At 40.1% G+C, this 12,528-nt stretch overlaps 1 protein-coding gene across 1 annotated transcript in view; it reads left to right on the top strand.

Annotated features, from left to right (window-relative positions):
* LOC149152751 (Nucleotide-diphospho-sugar transferases superfamily protein) overlaps window positions 1-12,528 on the top strand; it is a 266,661-nt gene that overhangs the window by 120,474 nt on the left and 133,659 nt on the right. The window lies entirely within an intron of this gene.

Raw genomic sequence — 12,528 nt, 5'->3', positions numbered from 1 at the left:
TGAGTTTGGAGGGTCATTGGAGGCTAAGGAGGTGCTATACGTGCCAGGGTTGAGGAATAATATGCTCTCAATTCCATCTTATGGAATAGATAGGATTTATTGTGTTATTTTAGAAGGGACAAGTACTCATATGTCCAAAGGAAGCTAGTCTTGATGTAGTAGGAGTCATTGGGATTAGAGAGGTCGGTCTCTATAGATTACAGGGGATGCCAGTACAAGCCTTGGTATATAACAATGACAACCTGTGTGAGCTATGGCACACGAGGTTGGAACACTTGCACTATAGGGCATTGCCAATTTCGAGGGAGGTTGTCACTGGTCTCCTAGAGTTCAACAATGAGTAACAGGGTGTGTGTATTGGGTGTTCACTTGGAAAGAATGCCAAGGTTGCTTTTCCAAGTAGTGAGAGGAAGGCCAAAGGGATGTTGGTTCTTGTTCATTTAGATGTACGCATACTGATGTTCGTGGCATCAGTATAAGGTCTCTCTACTATGTCACATTCATAGATCACTTTTTAGGGAAGACCTAGATTTTCTTTATGAAGAGCAAGGACGAGGTCTTCGATTGGTTCAGGTATTTCATGGTCCGAGTGGAGAACCAAACAGAGAGGAAGATCAAGGTCTTGAGGTTAGATAGTGGGTGAGAGTACACCTCCAATGACTTAAAGGATTTTTGCAAAGAAGCAAGGATCAAGAGGGAGATGACAGTTTCCTACAACCCTCGATAGAATTGGGTGGCAGAGGAAAAAATGGTCCATTGTAGGAGCTTCCAAGGCAATGATTAATGACGAAGATTTGTCTATGTTTCTTTGGTAGAGGTATGCAATACAACTATTTATGTTTAGAATAGGAGTCCTCACAAGTGTCGAGATCGGTAGCTTGGGAGGTACTCCTAACCCTAGGGGACAGGGTTGTGGAGGAATTGGCACCACAAAAGGGTCTTGTGGGCTAAGAACGCAAGATGTGGGCTTTGCACCCGTGTTTGTGGGTGTGAAACCATGCATGGATTTGGACACTTGGCACTTGGAGATTGTAGCGCACCCTTAAAGGGGCAAGGGGCTGCTTGAAGCACCAAGAGAGGCCTTCTGGATTGAGAGAAAATAGTTTTTATGTGTTTCAAGTGGGCAAAATGTCTTAAGATTCAAGTCGGCCTTAGTTGTAAAGACACCTCTTAGAAGGGCAACACAACGCCCATGGAAACATATAAATAGAATACGTTTGGAGCAAGGTTACTTGGGAGCGGGAGCGACATTTTCAGAAGTTTTCGGTTTGGGAGTGATTCCCAGAGCATTTTTTATACAATATATATATATATATATATATATATATATATATATATATATATATATATTTATATTTTGATGCATATATGTCAACAAAAGCATGTAGAATGATGAATTAGATATAAAAAACATAAAAAACATAGATTGAACCATGTAACAACATAATCTAGAAGTTATAATCTTCATCAACCACGTCCACAAGTTAGTAACACAGTAACATACAACATATTGAGTCTCATGTTTCATCAATCTTAAAGTTTCAAGCTTTCAAAATTCAATATATAACATTTATCATCTTCATTGATCACCAAAGTTGTACTTGTAAGCTAAATGTAACCATTACAACAAATAATATCTAACATGAAATGAAATGTTATAAAATGAAATGAAATGGAACAAATTTCAAATTTCATGGAGCATCATATTCATAATTCATTACTAATGAGTTATAATTGCCAACTTCAAACTTCAAACTTAAATTGTCATATATTATTCACAAAAGATATCATAATAAATATGAAAGAGTCAATAGTTAAAAAAACTACTAGAAACTAGAAAAGACAAGTAAATCTATTATCTATTGCTAATGCTTGGGCCTCTTGCTACCACGAGAAATGTCCAATTTTTAGTCATGTTGGAAAATCAGGATGTTTGTCATTAATATCACCCTCTAAGCATTAATATTTAGAGGTATCTTTGTCATTACCTCTGGATCTGTATAGGGATCTTTGTCATTAATATCACCCTCTAAGCATTAACATAAGATAGAAAAAGCATAGCATGTCAAGTCAAGATTTTGTTTGAGTGATGCATACATTTTTAGGAGGGCCATGATAGAGGAGTTTGACAACCAATGTCACTAACATCAAGGTACATAGAGGGATTGGTTCTCTTGATTAAATACGAGTTCCATACCCTAATACATGACAAAATCCAATGGAAACATTGCAATCCCCCCAATCCTGAAATTCTGTTGAACTGATAAGTCTACTGGATTTTGAATGAAATCTAAAGTTTCTACTTTCTTCATATGAAATCCAGTGAGGTCAGAACCACTCTCAAACATCCTGAGTCATTTCATGGTAATGTTAAAAATTTAAGTAAAAGGATGAAAATGAAAATTAAGGAGAATGTCACTATTACTTTAAGAATTTAACATTACCATGAATCACATATCAATATTAGGGCCATAGGCTTGATCATTAGGCCGCCCCACTCAAAATTATTTGTTTCTTTGAAAAACACTGCATTTGGAATATTACTGCAAACAAAAATTGCAAAAAAGACTAAACATTCCCAAAAAGGCAGGGAGTGGTTTTTTTTTTGGGAGCGTGCTCTTGAAAATGCTCCCTCCTCGGGAGCATTTTAGGGAGCACACTCCCGAAAACGCTCCTGAGGCGCTCTGTAGCCGGTCCTGCTCGGAGTGCGGATTGGGAGCGGGAGCGTGAGGGGGGGCGGGGGGTGCTCCCCCGTAACCCTGGTTTGGAGGTTCATTTGACACATCCAAGGAGCAACACATCAAAGGAATAAATCTCTGAACTAGCCGTAGATATGAAAGGAGCTCAAGTGAAGGAGAGAAGGGACAAGTTTGGTGTCTTCTCAAGATTGTTTTGAGGGCCAAGTAGGAGAGAGTGTAGGCCAAGGCTAGGAGAAGCATTTTTGGGCATACTTGAGGTGTTTTCCTTACCTTTTTTTGGGCCGCAGATCTCTTGTGCTGATTGCAGGTGGACAACATGTCTCTTGGGGAGGGTCAAGAGGCCTAGAAGGATTCTAGAATTTGGGCCGCATACACAACAAGGGACAACATAAGTGTGAGGGTTCAAATAGAAGGAGAACGCAGGGTTTTTGAGTAGATTTTAGGGCCATTGTTGCGCCCTAAACAAAGCTTAGAAATTGCACAAAAGCCAAGGACAAGGGGAGCAATAGAATGTTGCAGAGCAAGGTATGTTTGACTCGTGTTGATGTTGTTTGCTAGTGGATGGTTGTCCTAGTTTAGGACAGTATTTGGAGCAGTCAAAAGGAACAATTTTGGGAGGGTTGTAGCAATGTTTTAAAAAATGGCCGAGCCGGCTCGGATTCGGCCAAGTTGACTGAGCCATATCCCTGGCCGGTTTGGCTCAGTAGAAAAACTGGTTCGGTGGCCGATTTGTTACCGAACTGGTCGCGCTGGTCACGGACTCAACCGGTTCGGTAACAAAATGGCTGGATCGTTTGAGCCCGAGTTAAACCAGCCGAACCGACTAGCGACACCCAAAGACGCCCAACGCTATCTTTTGGAGGGAAAAACAAACCCCAAACTTAATTCTAATTTGGTTTTAGGTTATCTTTAAGGCCATTTACCTCTCCCAAGCCTATAAAAGCTAACCAACCCCCTCACATTTCTTCCCAACTATCTCATTGCATTTGTGTGAGAATTTGTGCGGAGTTTGTGAAGAGTTGTGGAGTTTGTTTTTGGAGCAACAGTGAGGATTCTTGGGAAATCATTGGAGGAGCAGTGAGGATCTTCTTGGGCAGCCATTGGAGCAACATTGAGGAGTTGGCTTGTTGGAGCAACATTGAGGAGGCGGTTTGTGCCTAGAGGTATTTGTTTTTTCACTTCTAAAATCTGTTTTTGTTTGTTTTTTTGTGCAAATCTGGAAATTGAAATGAGTAGCTTTGTAAAAGAAATGAACATTGAAGCATTGTTTTTTGTTTTGTTTTCATTTTCAGGTTTTTTCCTTTCATTTCCAAGTCCAAATATCAGAAAATGGCTCCTAGAATGAAATATGCTGCTTGGATATATGCTGAAATGATTGATAATCAAATGCATTGCAAATTTTGTCATATAAAAATTAAAGGGGGTGGAGGGGGCATTCATAGGCTGAAACAACACTTGGTTGGTGTTAGAGGCCAAATTACTCCTCGTGAAGCACCATCAGCACAAATTGGGGAGATTAGGAAGGAGTTGCTACATAACTTTGAGAAGTCTGAGCAAGTAAAAGCTAGGCAAAAATAAATAGAGGCTATAATTGGGAGGAAGAGGAGTATGAAACAAATGATGGCTGCCAACCCCAATTTTGATTATGAGGGTTCTTCATCTATCCCTTGCATTGATGCATCCAACCCTTTTCACTATGTTACTCCCTCTTTGGAGTCTATTCAATAAAAGGGTAAGGGTAAATTAAAAAAGAAGGGTGATATCAAAAGTTATTTCACCCCCTTCTCTCCCTTTGATAGTGCACATAGTCCTCAAGCTAATAGAGGTCAAATGCAACCCACTTCCAATGACCATTGGAAGAAAGAATTGAGAGAGACTGCCTGCGATTACATAGCTAGATGGTGGTATGATGCTGATATCCCCTTCAATGCTTCTCGTTCACCATATTATGAACCTATGTTTGATGCCATATTAGCTGCTGGAAAGGGCTTCAAAGGCCCTACTATACATGAGTTGAGGGGATCTCTTTTGCAAAAAGAAGTTTCTTCCATTGATGAATATTTGAAAGATTTCAAAAGCTCATGGGCAAAAACAGGATGTACCATCATGTCATATGGATGGACTGGTCAAAGGAATCGTACCATCATAAACTTTCTTATCTTTTGCCCACATGGAACCATGTTTCTAAAATCAGTTGATCCATCTGATAGGGTGAAAGATTCATAGTTTTTGTTTCAGCTTTTGGATGAGGTTCATGAAGAGGTGGGGGTGGCTAATGTTGTTCAAATCATCACAAATAATGCCTCTAACTATGTTCTTGCTGGTAAATGTTAGAGGAAAAATACAAAACCATCTTTTGGACCCCATGTGTTGCACATTGCATAGACCTCATGCTTGAGGATATTGGCAAAATAGATTGTGTCAAGAACACTGTAGAGCATGCCAAAAGCATAACAAAATATATCTACAATCACTCATGGATTTTTAGCCTGACGAGGAAACATACAAGGGGTAGGGATATTATTAGGCTTGCCATTACTAGATTTGCAACTCATTTTTTGACAATGCAATCTATGCAAAGGGTGTTTTCCAGTGATGAATGGAATGAATGTCAATGGTCTCGCAAACAGGATAGCAAAGATGTGAAAAAGAAAGTTAATGAAGAAATATTTTGGAAAAGGGCAGCAGAGCCACTGGTTAAGGTGTTGCGGTTGGTGGATGGGGAAAGATTGGTTATGGGCTTCATTTATGAGGCTATGGATCAAGCAAAGGAGCAAATAAAGGCAATATACAAGGTTAGAGTGGCTAAGTATGGGCCCATTTGGGAAATCATTGATCAAAGATGGAATAATCAACTCCATTGCCCTATACATGCAATTGGGTTTTTTCTGAACCCAAGGTATCATTATAAAGCTTTGGAGGCTTTGACTGGGGAGGTTAGAGATGGATTGATTGACTGCATGGTCCCCAAGGAGAGTGATCAGCTGGAGATACACTGACAGATCACTTGTTTCAACAGAGCCATTGGTACCTTTGGCAGGAACCTAACAAGGATTGCAAGGGAAGCAGATGAGCCAGGTAAACAAACAATTTCAATTTTCAAATTCTTATTTTGTTAAATTGTTTATAATTTGAAAGCTGGATATAATTTGTTGAGCTAACTCATTACACAACTATGTTTTTTGCATCACAATGGTGGGAGGCATTTGGTAGCCATTTTCCTCAATTACAGAAGTTTGCATTCCGTATTTTGAGTCAAACTTGCAGTGCTACTGGGTGTGAGTGCAATTGGTCTGTCTTTGAGAGGATTCACACGAAGAAGGGAAATTGTTTGGAATAAAAACGGTTAAATGATCTAGTCTATCTCCAATACAACCTCCGGCTAAGGCACAACCAATTGCTGAACAAAAGACTTGATACAGATCCCATTGTGTTGGAAGATATTGATGCAACATCACATTGGGTAATGGAGAGTCATCCAACAGAGTTTGATTTTGATGAGGACATTGGTATTGATTTGGATTTACAAACATAGGCATTAGTTGAACATAATGTTCAGTTGAACATAATGTTCAGTTGAATGTAGATCCACTTGTTCCAGGCCTAGTCCCAAGAACTCTAGTTGCAGGCACTTCCTTTACTCAACCATGGCGGAAGCACATATCTTGTCTATCTCATGTGCAACTGTTGTGCCTGCTAGTGCTACTACTTCTATAGTTGCGGTTGGAGATGGTGATGAGGAGGAGGAGCCATGGGTTTCCCTGTTTGACTCTGATTCAGAGTCTGAGCCAGATGATGTTGGCTTCTCTAGCAGTAGCCAATAATATTGGTGACTAGTGATGTTTTACAATTTACTTTTGTTGTAGAGGCCATTTAGAGACTCCTTGGTTATTTGTTTTTGTTTTGATCTCTATATCATGTATGTATTGGACAATGCATTGGGTGCCATTTTGATATAATGGATATATTCATGACCCTACTTTGATCATATGTTCTCTTCTCTCTATATTCTAATGCTTTGTGTTTGGAAACATGAATGAAAATCTTTAATATTATTTTTTCATAAAAAAGTAAATATTTAATGTATTTTTTACAACGACCGAGTTATTGAAATCAAACCGGTTGAGTCGATACCGATTCAGAGTCAGAGTCAGAGCTGACCCTCGGCTGGTTCTGAACCCGAGTCAGAGTTTTAAAACATTGGGTTGTAGTGGCTTGCTCCAAGCCCTAATTACAACCTCTTGAAGGACAAAGAGCAGTTGTTAGAAGGGCACAAGAAGGGAAGCTTAGGGACTGATCTTTAAAGGACAAAAGAAGGAAGTCAAGAGAGCAACTTAACTAGCCTAAGGTTGTTGGAGAGAAGGACATGTTGCAGTGATAGAGGGCAACCCTAAGTTTGCCTCATTGGACCAACACAGGGAGGCAATAGAGGGAAGAAGTCCTTAAGAGTTGAGGAGCAGTAGTGGGCAGTCTAGGAGTTCACAAACGAAGTTGCAAACAACTCACAAGAAGACCCTATGAGTTGGATTCATTGAAGGACTGATGATCAGCTAGAGGGCAGATTGGAGAGTTGTGTTTAGTGACCCAAAAGTAGTAGGATCCATTGATAGAGGCAGAGCTATAGATCAAGAGCAAAAGGGCCGACATATGTGTTCAAGACACATGGACTGAAAGGGCTGTGGAGCACTACATCAACGAGTAGGTCAAGTGTTGTCTTGTTTAGGGTAAATTGGTGATCAAAGTTGTTGACACCAAACCCTAGTTGTATTCCTTGTATCATTGATTGTATGAGGGCCATGATCCTCAGTACGAGAGCCCTAGACAATTGTTTTACAGTTTGTTAATATAACGAAGTTGGGTTATTGAAAAATTGTAAAAGAAAGTTTTATACTTGTGCACATGCTGATTTACTGCTATTTATATTCTGTTGTGCAAAGTAGTTTGTTGTGGCACTTGAGTTGGTAGTGTTAGAGATTCTAAGACCCTAAACTAGGTTCTCTAGTGCCGTGGAAAAACAACATGGTATCGAAGCTACTTTGAAGGGCCAATGAATCAGAGTGTGCACAACGAAGCGACTCAGAGGGAGCTGAGATTGTCTAGATCATGGAGCATAGGGTTCATTTGAAGACATGGAGATGTGGTCTTGACTGGCTTGGTGGATTGGTGGTGAACAACAGTTTGTTGCAGTGCATGTTGCTGATTGTGGACTTCCTATGATTTGCCATGGATCGTTGGGACAACTTGAGGGTTGCTTTGGCATGGACGAGATTGGTATGATCGAGATATCTTTATGTGATGGTTAGGTTATTGGTAGGCTAGTTTCTTCATTTGATCGTGATGTTGCATATTTGAGATTGGAGGGATGTGCACGTGTTGTGTTTGACCCAAGAGGATGAGTGCTTGTAGGACTGAGTTGCAATGATGATAGCCCGTGTTCGACCACAACTTAGATTGACCTTGTAGGACACGAGATTAGTAGCAGGATAAGTTAATGGAGATCATGTAGACTTAGAGGGACTCTAGCTTTAGAGGGAGCAACCCTATGGAAGTGTTGAGATCTTCATGGCCATATGAGATGAGGCAGAGGCATTGCTGAGATAGCATGGTTCATTCTACAGAGTATGTTGCAATGGTGGACGCCAGATGGGCTAGTGTTGTTGGTTATGATGATGGAGACTTCCTAGTGTTGGGAGTATCTCCCTCGCTAAGAGGGAGTGTTGAGATTGGTAGCTTGGGAGGTACACCAAATCGTAGGGGACATGGTTGTGGAGGAATTAACACCACAAGAGTGTCTTATGGGCTAAGAACCCAAGATGTGGGCTTTGTACTTGGAGATTGTAGGACACCCTTAAAGGAGCAAGGGGCTGCTTGAAGCACCAAGACAAGCCTTGTGGATTGAGAGAAAATAATTTTTATGTGTTTCAAGTGGGCAAAATGTCTTAAGATTCAAGACAACCTTAGTTGTAAAGATGCCTCTTGGAAGGGCAAGACAACACCTATGGAGACGTATAAATATAAAACGTTTGGAGGTTCATTTGACACATCCAAGGAGTAACACATCAAAGGAATAGATCTCTAAACTAGCCGCAAATATGAAAGGAGCTCAAATGAAGGAGAAGAGGGACAAGTTTGGTGTCTTCTCAATGTTGTTTTGACTCTTGAGGGCCGAGTAGGATAGAGTGCAAGTCGAGGGTAAGAGTAGCATTTCTGGGCAGATTTTGTGGATACTTAAGGTGTTTTCCTTCTTTGTTTTTGGGTTGCAGACCTTTGTGTTGATTGCAGATGGACGACATATCTCTTGGGGAGGGTCAAGAGGCCTAGAAGGACTCTAGACTCTAGGTCGCATACACAAGGGATAACGTAGGTGTGAGGGTTCAAATAGAAGGAGAACACAGGGATTTTGAGCAGATTTTGGGGTTGTTGTTGCGCCCTAACCAGAGCTCAGAAATTGCACGAAAGCCAAGGATAAGGGGAGCAATAGAAGGTTGCAGAGAAAGTTATGTTTGTCTCTTGTGTTGATGTTGTTTGCTAGTGGATGGTTGTCCTAGTTTAGGATAGTATTTGGAGCAGTTAAAAGGAATAGTTTTGGGAGGGTTGTAGTGGATTGCTCCAAGCCCTAAGTACAACCTTTTGAAGGGCAAAGAACAACTATTAGAAGGGTAGAAGAAGGGAAGCTTAGGGACTGATCTTTGAAGGACAAAAGAAGTCAAGAGATCAATTTAACTAGCCCAAAGTTGCTGGAGAGAAAGACATCTTTCAATGATAGAGGGCAACCCTCTATGCATTAAGTTTGCCTCATTGGAGCAACACAAGAAGGCAATAGAGGGAAGAAGCCCCTAAGAGTTGAGGAGCAACAATCGTCAGTCTAGGAGTTGTTCACAAGTGGAGTCGTGAACAACTCACAAGAAGACCCTATGAGTTGGATTCATTGAAGGACGAATGATCAGCTAGAGGGTAGATTAGAGAGCCATGTTCAGTGACTTAAAAGGAGCAGGATCCTTTGATAGAGGCAGAGTTGCGGATCGAGAGCAAAAGGATTGACAAATGTTTTAAAGACAAGTGGACTGAAACGGCTGTGGAGCGCTACATCAACAAGTAGGTCAAGTGTTGTCTTGTTTGGGGTAGATTGGCGATCAAAGTTGTTGGCACCAAACCCTAGTTGTATTCCTTGTATCAGTGATATATGAGGGGCATGATTCTTGGTACAAACCCTAGACAATTGTATTACAGTTTGTTAATATAACAAAGTTGGGTTACTAAACAATTGTAAAAAAAGTTGTATTTTTGTGCATGTGTTGATTTACTACTGTTTATATTCCGCTGTGCAAATTAGTTTGTTGTGGCACTTGAGTTGGTAGTGTTAGAGATTCTAAGATCCTAACCTAGATTTTCTAATGCCGTGGAAAAACAACAAGAAGATCATGGTGTACAAGATTCATAAGGGAGCATTTGTCGGGGTGAAGCCAAAGATAGGGCTCTTTTGCATCTTTGGTTGTCTAGTGTATATCCATGTTCTTTTTGAGAAGAGGACAAAGTTGTAGACCTAAGGAGAGAAGGGCATATTTGTGGGATATAGTGAGACTTCAAAGGCATACATGATTTCCATTCCAGTACGGAGGAAGACAATTCTTAGTGGGGATGTGAGTTTAGAGGACCTAGCATTCATGAAGTCTCGTGAGCCACTTCTAGTGACAATTATGAGAAGCAGGAGGCTTTGAAGGATGAACATTTACCTGAAGTCATTTACTACAAGAATCAAATCTATGTGGTTCCAGAATCCCAGCTCAATGAGAAAATTATGCAGGTAGCTCACAGCTCACCCTTGGCAGGACATCCAGGGTATTTGAAGACTTACAGGTAGATCAAGGAGAGGTTCACTTGGAAGGGCCCTAAGATGGATGTGTTGAGATTTGTGAAGGAATGCAACATTTGCGAATAGATCAAAGCTGAACATACCCATTCAGCAAGGTTGCTACAACCACTCCCTATGCCTAAGCAAAAATGGGAGAGCATTTCCATGGACTTAGTCACTGGGCTACCTCAAGGGCAGGGTAAAGACTGCATATATGTGGTGGTGGACAAACTTACGAAGTTTGCACACTTCTTTGCCATATCATCTAAATATTTAGCAGCATAAGTGGCCACGCTGTTCTTCAGGGAGGTCTTCCGATTGCATGGGTTGCTGAAGACCATTGTGAGCTACAAAGACAATAGATTTATGGGCGGCTTCTAGCAGGATTTATTCTGACTTGTGGCCACTAAGTTGACGTTGAGCACTAGTTACCACCCATAGACTGATGGACAGGCTGAGGTAGTCAACGAGTGGCTGGAGGGCTACCTCCGAAACTATGGATCTAGCCAACAAAAGGCATGGGTAAAGTGGTTGCATCTAGGGGAGCACTGCTGCAACACCACTTTCCACATGTCTATTGGTATGACACTCTTTAAAGCACTGTATGGATGTGATGCCCCAACATTTGCAGATCGGATATTTGGGGATAACCGTGACCCTTTGGCTAAAGATTGGATTCATTCGAGCCCAGATATCTTACGAGCCCTTAAGGACAATTTGCAGATGGCTCAAAACCAACAAAAGGTATACACAGACAGGCATAGGATACATCACAACTTTGAAGTGGGAGATATGGTGTACCTTTGTCTTCAACCCCACAAGCAGTCGTCACTCTAAACAAAAGGGGAAGAAAAATTGAAACCCAGGTTCTATGGGCCATACAAAATTGTGAGATGAGTCATGGAGGTGGCCTTTGAGCTTGAGCTTCTTGAAGGATGTTGTTATAAAATAATAATAATAATAATAATAATAAGAATAATGTAAAACAATAATAGTAATAAATAATGATTACTTAGTAACTAGTTAATGAAAAGGTGTGTCCCTAAGGACATAATCGTTAGTGAAGAGGTACCTGCCTAAGGTATATAAGCAGGCCCTCACCCTCATTGTAATCTCACATCAATTCTTTTATACAATATTCAATATACAATTACTGTCCTACAATGGATGTCTTTGTGAAGCATCAGAACTGATAGCTTGTAGGCTTGAATGTAAAAATACACAAGAGGTATTGTAATAATTTATTATATAAAAAATGTATAAGTGATGAATGTGACCTAAGCAGGTGTCCTTTTGTGACTGAACATGTCTTTTAGACATGCCTTTTCACTTAACTTAATGACTACTTAACATAATCAATATTTGATTATTTAATATTTACATTTATTTATTTGTTATGAATTATATTCATAACATAGCCCCTTCCTTCAGAAGATTTGTCCTCAAAGCTTATTGTCGACAGTTTCCTTCAGTTTGCATTTGTCATCTCGGCATATGTAACTGACGCCATTGGCACTTCTGCCTGTATAATTCGCTTGGTAACACTATCTTGAATCCAAGGTTATTGATATATGTATTTTTTTAATAACTCTATTTTTTTTAATAATAATAATAATAATAATATATATTAATTTTTTTTCCATAATTAAATTAATTTATATTAATTATAAATTAATTCAATTAACTTATATTAATTACAAATTAATTAAATAAATTTTTATTTATGTATATGATTAATTATGTGACCAATTAATGTAACTCATCCACGCCTCGTAATCACTGTTCTTCGCCCACCACGATTCCGCCATAGAAAACGTTCAACGATATTGGGAAATTAATCAGAACCGCAGAGAGATGCCTGTGACTCCTGCGATCTCATGCCATGAACCCTTCCTCCCGTAATGAAACCAACGTGGAACCCCCAGATTTTTGGAGAAGAGGCGGAGTAATCTAAACCTTTTTTCCGTGCTCCCTTGT

This window comes from Pinus tabuliformis, chromosome 9 (genome assembly GCF_031772625.1).
Source record: "Pinus tabuliformis cultivar Carrire ecotype Pingquan chromosome 9, CPIR1, whole genome shotgun sequence".
NCBI classification, from domain to species: domain Eukaryota; kingdom Viridiplantae; phylum Streptophyta; class Pinopsida; order Pinales; family Pinaceae; genus Pinus; species Pinus tabuliformis.
This window is presented reverse-complemented; position numbering and strand designations above follow the sequence as displayed.